Genomic DNA, 10,266 nt, shown 5'->3' on the forward strand with positions numbered 1-10,266 from the left:
AAGTATAATCTTAACTCTGAATTATCTCGGTCAAAAATACTGGGTTTGGGGAGCATTACAACATCCCAGTAATATGTTTTACACTTAAAATGAAATTAAAGTTGCAAGTACAGCTAAAAAGCAACAGAGGGTCCTGTGGCACCTTTAAGACTAACAGAAGAATTGGGAGCATAAGCTTTCGTGGGTAAGAACCTCACTTCTTCAGATTCACGTCTTGCATCTGAAGAAGTGAGGTTCTTACCCACGAAAGCTTATGCTCCCAATACTTCTGTTAGTCTTAAAGGTGCCACAGGACACTCTGTTGCTTTTTACAGATTCAGACTAACGCAGCTACCCCTCTGATACTTAAGTACAGCTAAGTAATTTAACTGAGTTTTTTCTTCGGCAATTTCCATAGTTTTTTTTAATTATTAAAAACTCCAGACCGTGTGTGCATGCATATAAAACTTTAAAGAGCAGATTCACTGGTATACCAAAGCAACCAGGGAACACCAGTGTTAAGCCTAGGTATAAGCTTCTCTTATTCACTACAGTAGAGCAAATTCACCCAAGTGTTCTAGCAAACTTGACCTTTAATTCTCAATTGCCTTATTAGTTTAGAGGGCTATGTTAGTGAGACTAGCCCTGTGTGAATGTGAGGCAGGGGAGAGTCCAGTCCCCCAGTTCCTGAATCCCAATGTCTGTGAGTGATAAGGGCTCCTCCTGAGCTCCTGTCTTGGATCCCTGGCAATGCCGTACCACAGGGCAAAACGGAGCCAAGGCAGCAGTGACAGGAGAGAGAAACCTTCATGCACCAATGTCCAAGCCAAAATGCCCAAGCCAATCTTTAAGTGCAAAACAACTCAACCGCGACTATGGAGACGTGGCCAGCACCTCCATAATTATAAAACAAACACTAAAAAATTTCTTATGGAGAATAACAGTGGTAATTAAAAAAAAAAAAATCTGACCTCTATAGGGAGTTCTCCATTCAAGAGGGAACTGCAGAGGGCAGATGAGGTAGTGGAGAGGGAGAAGGCTGGTAAGGTTTCTCCCCTGACTCAAAAGGAGTGCATATTGAAAGTGAGGTCCTGCGCCGAAAAAGGCAACATGAAGGTTCAATATAGGAGATGACCTTCTAACCTCAGTGGAGGACGATGGGCCTCGTCCAAACATATTAAATAGTGCACATGAGCATTTCATTCTGGATGGAAGGACGAGTAGGAGGAATGAAGTTTTTTAGGTTGATGCCAGCCCTGGAGGGAAAAAAAGAGTCCTGTTTCCTGAGAAGAAGGGGTATTGAACTAAGGCTAAACTAAATTATGCAGGATGGAGGAGAAGATCTGCTAAGTAGAAAAGTAGGAAGGTTCCTAATGTTCTTTGCCATAGAGAAGAAGGAACTAAGGTCAGGGCAGCACTCCATACACATGGGGATACTCTGCTCTGGGACTCAATACTAGGGAGTGCCATATCCCTTAAGATGGAATGCACAAAGACCCAGGAAGAACTTCAGTTTACTTGCAAGTAGCTTTTAAGATGCCATATAAGCATATTTTATAGAACTGGACCATGTTTTAAGAAACATCTATGCAGTAAACTTACCAGACTCAGTGATGTGACACCTAGTTCTCTCTCCCAGGCATAGCAATAATATAAATCATTTTGTGATATTTAGCTAACTGAGCAGTACAAAACCATTGATATCATTAGAAAGGACACAAACCTCAGTAAGGTAATTGCACATAGAAATTTGTTTGTTGACATTGACCGTCCGCAGGCATGACCGCACACAGCTCCCAGTGGCTGTGGTTCGCCGCTCCCGGCCAATGGGAGCTGCGGGAAGTGGCGTGGGCCGCAGGGACATGCTGGCCGCCGCTTCCTGCAGCTCTCATTGGCCGGGAACAGCGAACCACAGCCACTGGGAGGGGCAGGCGGCTGTGCCTGCAGACAGTCAATGTAAACAAACTGTCTCGCAGTCTGCCACCGGATTACCCTGATGGGCCACAGTTTGCCTGCCTTAAGGCATTTACAAAAATAATTTTAAACTACTGGGGAAGCACAGTACCAGTATACAAGAAGCAGGGAGGACTGACCATTTTTCTGGATGGGATGCATCCCATCCAACGAATTGATAGACCTTTCCATTTAAGGTCCAGGTACACTTATGAATGAAACTGAATGTAGTTGGCCTTATAATGTTGGAACTGATAAGGATAGACAGTTATTTTAAGACCAAAAACTAAATTAAAATGGAGCTAAGGTTGAGAGCATTTACCAGTAATTTCAACAGTAAACCCATTAGAGGGATGTTGGAATTATCCCAAAAACAAGCAGTACAAACAAAGGAAATTTAAAATTAAGGCTACATTTAAAGAAATCCTAACACATTAAATGTATGGAAATACATACTTATGCACCGAAATAACCTTTACTTTGCTGTGATTGTTGACGCCATGCTGTGTCCATACATTTATTCTTTGTGATCCCAGATTAGATTAAATGTCTAAAGACAATAGATTCTTTCATATTTTTCCCCTCATGGTGACACTACAGGGCAGAGTTAAGTTTGATTACCCCTTTACTGTGTACTTCCATATTTACAGCTGGATTTTTGTTAAGAGTGTAGGGCTATCGGGGTGATTGTATTTTTTACCTTTATATGCTATTTAAGTAATGGCAAAATATCATCCTGCTTTAGAAATCAAAATAAATACTGCAGTTTGCTTAGACTGAAAAATGCTAGGGCCAGCCCTGATCTATATAGTCTTGCTATGAGTTCTGGAGGATTGAACTAGATGACCTCTTGAGGTCCTTTCCAGTCCTATGATACTATGATACAAAACCATTAGGGGAGATCCTAAGACAACACGGACTGCCATGCCATCAATAAAACAAAGCTCTACAATCCTCTGTCTTCCAACAAAGACAATGCTATTTCCTTGGTCCAATGGAAAACAGAATATGGTTGAAAGACAGCTAGCTCATGCTCACTCTGTGTAAAACTGACATGGACCTCATTTAAGGAAATGGTGTGTAGATAGTGACTGGCACATTAGAAATCTTATATAAATAGAAGGCTGAAAATCATAAATGAGCAGACACACATAATATTAATTATCATTTTACGTTGAATTAAGAGGTGTCCCTAAGTACCTGAGTAAGAAAACATACAATACTCAATACTAAAACTATACTATTGGTCTACATGTTGGAAAACATGTAATTAATGGTATTATAGAAATGATTATATATAATATGGGAAAAGAAAGGAATTTTAGCTTTTGAATGCATTTCTGCTGATGCAGCTCTTCAGAACTTAACTGAAACAGCTTGAGGGTTGTGTGAAACCTGACTTGTGTCTTGCTTTGTAAAACCTTCAACTGTGTAAATAGCAGGGTGAAACAGAATGTCTTGAGGGAATTGTTTACTTCTGGTGCCAAGACAAACTAACAAGTAAAAAACAAAGGCCACAAAAACAGACCAGTAAGATAAAAACAACTGGATGGAGCCAGTAGGATTAACAGCAGATAGAAGTAGACAAATAAAAGTAAGTTTTAGTAGGGTAAGCAAAAATGTTTTAGTTTAGGTTAGTTATTGTGATTTATGCATAAGAACATTTTAGCCAGGTGTTCAGAATAGATAGCTACAGAAATGAGGTAACTTGGTAACTGAATCAGGGCAAAGTTATGGAACAGGGTGACTGACCAGGGCCAAACAGAGGGGGGCCAGGAGGGCCATTTGGCCTGGACCTCAAGCTCAAAAGGAGCCTCAAATTTAGACACTTGTTAATTTTTTGGCATTTGATAAGTTTTGCAACTTGTTTTATTGCACATCCCTATCGGACCAAAATGAGAGACACTCTCAGCTTAGAGCTGCAAATTTAAGCACATAAGAGATGTAATTTGGTAAAAGACAATTTTTTTGCACAGAAAAAGTCTAGAAAAGCATTTGTTAAATAAAAAAAATATTTAAATTATGTTTCACTGTTTTTTTGGTGCCTTATTTTGTTTTCATGTGCCATCATTTTTTATTTTTATTATGGCTAGGGGCCTCAAAAGCTGGAAGTGGCTCGGGCCTCTCTGGACCTCTGAGAGGGCCTGTGACTGACAAGGGAGTGGAGAAGACACAGGCGAAGAACACAGCAGAGACCAGAGATTTGAAAAAGTCACCCTGTCCCCAGTAGAGGTAACTTGATCAGTTATTTCTCTTGCCTTCTCCTTTTTTTTGCATGTATCTGTGATTCATGGGTGGTGACAGTACTGTCGTAAAACATACAAAATAAATGCTACAAGAAACTGTTTAAGCTTAAATTGGACTGGATCTCATTTGTCACCCAACGTGTGATTAAGGCTGAGTCAGCATTAAACTGTATTTCATTCACACTGTACCCAACTTAGGTTACAGTGCACGAACTTTACCAAAACAGATTGATGCTGTAGGCGTGAGTCTTCCAGAGCCACACTAGCTCACACGTTATGGGAGAGTCCCATTATATTGGGCAACTCTCCAAATCACAGAAAGCTTGGTTCTCTAGAGCAGTACTTACAGCCAAACTCCTCATATTGCTTAAATGGAAGAGCAGGGATAGAAGCTTGGCACAGCAGCTTGACTGACCTGGCAGCTAATGAGCAGGTAATGTTTCAATGTTTCAAGAAGAGGGGCCTCAGACAAATTTTAAAAGATTTGGTTTAATTTTTTTAGAAATCTTTGATTAACCTCTAGTGGATGGAAACAGATCTCTCTCCTTTCCCCTCTCTGCCCGCCTTCCTTCCTTTCCCTCCCTTCTTTTGTCTTTTTTTCTCCTTTTATTTTTCAAAAAACTAATCAATAAAATATAAATAACTTGACAAACTGATTTACACCAACAACAGCAAGTCATACCTATCACCCCACTTTTCCAAGTTATTTAAAAAGACACTGCTGTGCCCTCTGAAATGTTTACTCAAGAGAGTAAGTCTAATTTTGGACAAGAAGTAAATCTGGCTTTTGAAACATGAAAATTTATACTGGGGTTTAGAGAATATGCTAACAAACAAGAAGTACTTTAGCATAGAAGCACAGCTGATGAGTTTACAGGTAAGTACATTACAATGATTAAGATTCAGAAAACTTCACAAGTGAAGGATAAGAGAATAAGATGATAAAAAATGCATCGTGTTTACTATTTCCATGCTAGTGGGAAGGGACAAATGCTTTGCTTTCTGATCACCCCTATTCCTTATAGTTTTCCAGCAACAGTTAGTATGGAGTGATGAGACACCTTTCTCTGAATAATACCTTCTTCAAAGAAATGCATATACCCAAGGGACAAAATTAGAGCACAGTCCCACATTACAGGATATGAAACTTGTTTTGTTACATTCCAAGAGAACACTTTATGGCAAACAGTAATTTTGTGCATGGAGAGATGAACAGATAAGCCACTAGGACTAATAGATGAAAACACTCAGTTTTTTAACTGGCCTTCAAGTTTGTATCGTGTGAATCAATTCTCGAAGTTAGTCTGTAAAAACCACAGTACCTAATCTGGTGTTCAACCTCATTTCTAGATGTATAATTTCTTCTGATGTTAAAGCCTTATTGCTACCCTCGGTATCTGCTTCAGACTATGAAGCAACTGAATTATTCCCTTTCTTGCTACAGAGCATTTGAGCAGGAGGAAGCTCTCAAACTACTTATTTGAATTATAAGATAGGAAAAAGGATAGCTGAAGGCAGTCGCCATAATGACCATCAGCTTGGTAAATACTGAAAAGTACAGACACAGGAATGAAGTTTGTGACTGGGAAACAATTGAGATACCTCTGATAACAAGTATTGATTGGCACATAGAGATAAGCATGCTTTAAGCCTTCAGATGCAAGAAAGTCTCAGCTGATGGAAATTATTATGGATTTGCCAGTTCCATTTTGAAATGTTTCTGGAACAAATGAGTTTTACTACTTTGGGACTAAAAGTCAGTCAGTCTCTGTGCAATTTATAACCATAACAGGAATCCCTATCAGTTCATGTGTAGACTTTAAGATGTCCATCTTGTCATCATGAGTCCTGAGTAGTTTAGGAGTACATTAACTCAGACTTCTATGCATGTCAAAATTCATCAGATCTTTGAGGAAATTTACAGTCTGTCAAAACCTGACAGTATTCAAACATTAAAAAATTCATATTTAATGAGTGCTAAAATTAACATCCTACGTCACCAGAAATTTTGTGCAGTAGATTTCATTAAGGGCTCATCAATTAAACAACTAGGCCAAGTCATTTTTCTAATATTAATGTATTTGATTACTTACATACGAACTGCTGGCAATCTCATAACATTCATTTTTAAGCGAAATTCCTGATTAAACAGAGATCCCCACTGTAATCAAAGACTGATTCCTGATATTGGTATTTTTGTTTATCTGACCTCTATAAAGACCTACATACTAAATACCTAAATACTCCCAGGAATGAAAAACAACTAAAAGGTTTCGGCGTCCAGGAGACACCAAATATAAAACACAATTTTAAATAACAAAAGATGTTACATGCTATAAGCTAATTATGAAGACACAGGAAACCTTTTCTTTAAGGTTTAGCTATGAGTTTTGCCATCTGGCTACAAATTTTAGTAACAAAATTAGGCAAATGTAAAAAAAGATGAGAGACAGAAGTGTACCAACCCAGTTGTGTCAATACAAAAACTACGATAAACAGATGGGTTGAGACAGAAGGAGTTTCCTTTAGGTATGTCCATTAACTATCTTTTTTTAAAACCCAGTTCATAAAATTATACTGCTTTGTCTGAAGAAATAAAAAAATAAATTCCCCACAGCACTCACTAAATGCTATCTTTAAAAATAGCAGCAAATGTTAAAAAGGCTCTCTACTATTTCACATACTAAATGTGTTTCTCTAAGTCAAAAGCTAAAATCCAACTCTACATCCCTAATGCAACAAGTTTATTTTCTTCTCATTACTTTTACTGTACAAGCTTACTTGTCAGTAGCTTTTTCAAAACAGCATTTTTATCAAAATAGAAAGATAACATAAAAGCTCTGCATAGTTTGCAAGGGTTAGCTATTCCTTATTAGGTTTTAAGTAGCAGAAACTACTTCTCCAAAGAAAACATACTGTAATTATTGTACTCAACAGGTAGCTTCAGTAATCAGGCCAAAAGCAACACAGTCGTCATGTCATTCTTAAAAGATCAGCATTTTCCCATGCTTCTGCATAACAAATGCGTTGCAGATTAATTGAAAGTGTACAGGCCATCTTAGAGCCCAAATTAATCCGAGCATTTGATATCCCCTTCACTTCATATGGAAATGCCATTCAATGGCACCATTTTCATAGGGACAAAGTGTTTTTTGATAACAAGTGGAATGTAAATCTCATGAGAAAGAAATCAATCCAGCCCAAAGAACTCCAGAGTATTGATTTATGTGCATTATAATTTCACAAGCTTGAAGAGAATTTGTAAGTTAAGGGGAAAATGATTACATCCACAAAACGGCTGCTATATCACTGTTTTCTTTTTAACGGTATTATGAAAAAAGAAATAAGCAAAAGTTATACTGGCTACATTACGGTCTACGGGGGAAAAAGTGCATTTAAATCATGAATTGCGTTGCAAGTGGGAAAGGCAAAAATTCATCTTCACAACAGGCAAATTTCCTAATAAAGTACATTATTCTATTCTGGTCAGAGCTCTTAGCAACATCTATAATGTTGTTAAAGGTTGTCCAAGGGTTTCCAAAGCACAGGGACTTATTCATATGCATTTAACTTAGTCAAACTTTCCACATTTGTTCTCTGCTAGAGTGATATTTTTGGAAGTTTGAGTAAAAACAGTTCAGACATTTTCAAACAAGACAACAGTAATCAACGACTTTTGACATACAAAAATGTTTGCATTTTTAAGAAGCCCAGTATTTTAAACATCAAGAGTTTAAAAATCATGAGGTGGAGCCCCAAAATTATGAAATTAAAAAAAAAAAATTTGGTCTGTCTTCTCCCTTTTGAACTCCCCATACCCACCTCAAACTTGTGTGTGACAATTTTACAGAGTTGCTAGATCTCACAAATTGACAGTGACCAAAGTGATTTTGGTCCCTGTGGTAGGTGCTCTCACTAGAGTACACAAATGAAATCAGGGCCCCATTGTGCTAGGCATCATACAAATACATAGTAAGGGACAGCCTTATTGTTTTACAGTTGGGTCTGCCACTCTCTGGACACAAGCAAAAAAATCTCTAACACTTTGATCTCCATCCTAAACACAGTTAATGTTTGCAATACCTTATTCTTAAAGGGACAACTCACATTAACCAAATCAAAATAATAATGACCCTGACCCTACTGCAGGGTGTGTCTGCAACAGTCGTGGTACAGTAATTCCTAGGTATCTAGTAGTGTGCTGGTGTACCACTTACTCAAAGCCAATTGTTGTAGACACTCTTAGCACTAGACATTCCAGGCACTAGCATTCCGTGGGTTCCTATATATATTCACAGATTCTGATGAAGTAAACAAGGATTGCTTTGTTAGGGCTGCCAAAAATAAGAAATACAGATATTCTAGGCACAATTTCTTAAAATGTCACAAAGGATAAACCAACTAACTCAGACTCCAAAAGGGCAACCCATTATGCATTAGAAAGTAGGGCCTCCATAGTACTAATGCCAAGGATACTCCCCCCTGGAAAGGATCACGAGCTGGCCTGCAAATACCCCAGCCAGAATTCAGTTCTTTTGTTAGTCTCGTTTGAACCAGTCAGTGCACTACCTGTTTGTCAGATACTGACTATGCACTTATTACAGCCAGTGCTGGCCCCCTTGCCAGCAACAGGCTATTTTTCTCAATCCAGTTATCCAGCCTACTCTCTGCATCCAACTCCAAGGCTGTCCATTATCCAGCCTGCTGTTGTCTCCCACTAGGGCCTGCTCCCTGCCCCTCAACTTTTTTGGGGGGGGGGGAGGAGGGGGGCTACTGAAAACTTTGTTTTACTAAAACTGAAAAAAAATCCAAAGGCACTAAAGTTCTCAATCAATATGATCAATATTCTACTGGCACTGTACATAAATGCATAAAACTGAGTGCTCAAGAAGGTAGAAAAAACAAAACAAAAACACTTCATAAAATATTTCCCACACACACATATGCAATAGCCCTCACAAAAATGTCTAAACCATTTTGGCTCAATCTTTCAAAAAATTCATCTGAAAGACAAAGCTTGGAAATTTTCAGCCCAAAACGTGAAGATGTCACTTAAGTGTATGAACAGCTATAATAAAGGGTTAGAATGTAAGCAGGTTATATAACTTTATAGTGTGAGTGGTATTATTATTTAGCATGGTTCAAAATCATCATCAGAAATTCTGCAAGCTGTTATATGCTGGTGAACCCTTCACCCATACAGAGCCTTCATGAAGTTACCAGAGCTCCATACAGCCACAGGGATCTGCCCCACACAGCAACTTGCACACATGGAAAAAGGGTTTTACTATAAACATAAAGTAACAGAGCATAGAATGGATACAATGTTGTAATTTATTGATGGGACTCCACCAAAGTCTGGCATAAGAATTCAGCACCAGAGGTTTATAAATAACAGTAAAGTAGAGCTACTTCTACTTTATTCACTCCAGGGACATCAGTTATACGTACAGTAACTCCTCATTTAATGTTGTCCCACTTAATGTTGTTTCAATGTTACGTCCCTGCTCAATTAGGGAACACGCTCATTTAAACTTGTGCAACGCTCCCTTATAACGTCTTTGGCTGCCTGCTTGTAAGATTCTCTGGAAGAGCAGCAACTTCACAAGGGAGCATTGCACAAGTTCCGCTTCTCCACCTCCTCCCCCTCCCTCCCAGCGCTTCCCCCACCCTTGGCAGTGCTTAAGACTTTCTGTGAGGGAGGGGCAGGAGCGGGGAAGCCCCGTGTCTCCACTCCTCCCGCTCCCTCCCAGAAAATCCTAAACCCTGCTAAACAGCTGTGTGGCAGGGCTTAGGACTTTCTGAGAGGGAGGGGGAGGAGTGGAGAGGCAGGATTCCCCGCTCCTGCCCCCCCTCCCTGAAAATCCTAAGCGCGAGGGGCAGGAGCGGGGAAGCCCCGCATCTCCACTCCTCCCCCTCCCTCCCAGAAAATCATAAGCACTGCTACACAGCTGTTTGGCGGCGCTTAGGACTTTGGGGGGGGGGGGGGGGGGGGAGGGGGCAGGCCCGGGGGGGGGGGAAAGGCGGGGCGGGGAAGAGGGGGGCCTGGAGTGGAGCGGGGACAGGAAGAGGTGGGCCTGGAGTGGAG

General features: G+C 39.7%; 1 protein-coding gene across 1 annotated transcript in view; it reads right to left on the minus strand.

The window, feature by feature from the left end:
• Window positions 1-10,266, minus strand: part of ATP9B (ATPase phospholipid transporting 9B (putative)) — a 280,545-nt gene that overhangs the window by 244,883 nt on the left and 25,396 nt on the right. The window lies entirely within an intron of this gene.

The sequence above is a fragment of the Terrapene carolina genome, unplaced genomic scaffold (assembly GCF_002925995.2).
Source record: "Terrapene carolina triunguis isolate 2854851 unplaced genomic scaffold, T_m_triunguis-2.0 Scaffold58, whole genome shotgun sequence".
Classification (NCBI taxonomy): Eukaryota; Metazoa; Chordata; order Testudines; family Emydidae; genus Terrapene; species Terrapene triunguis.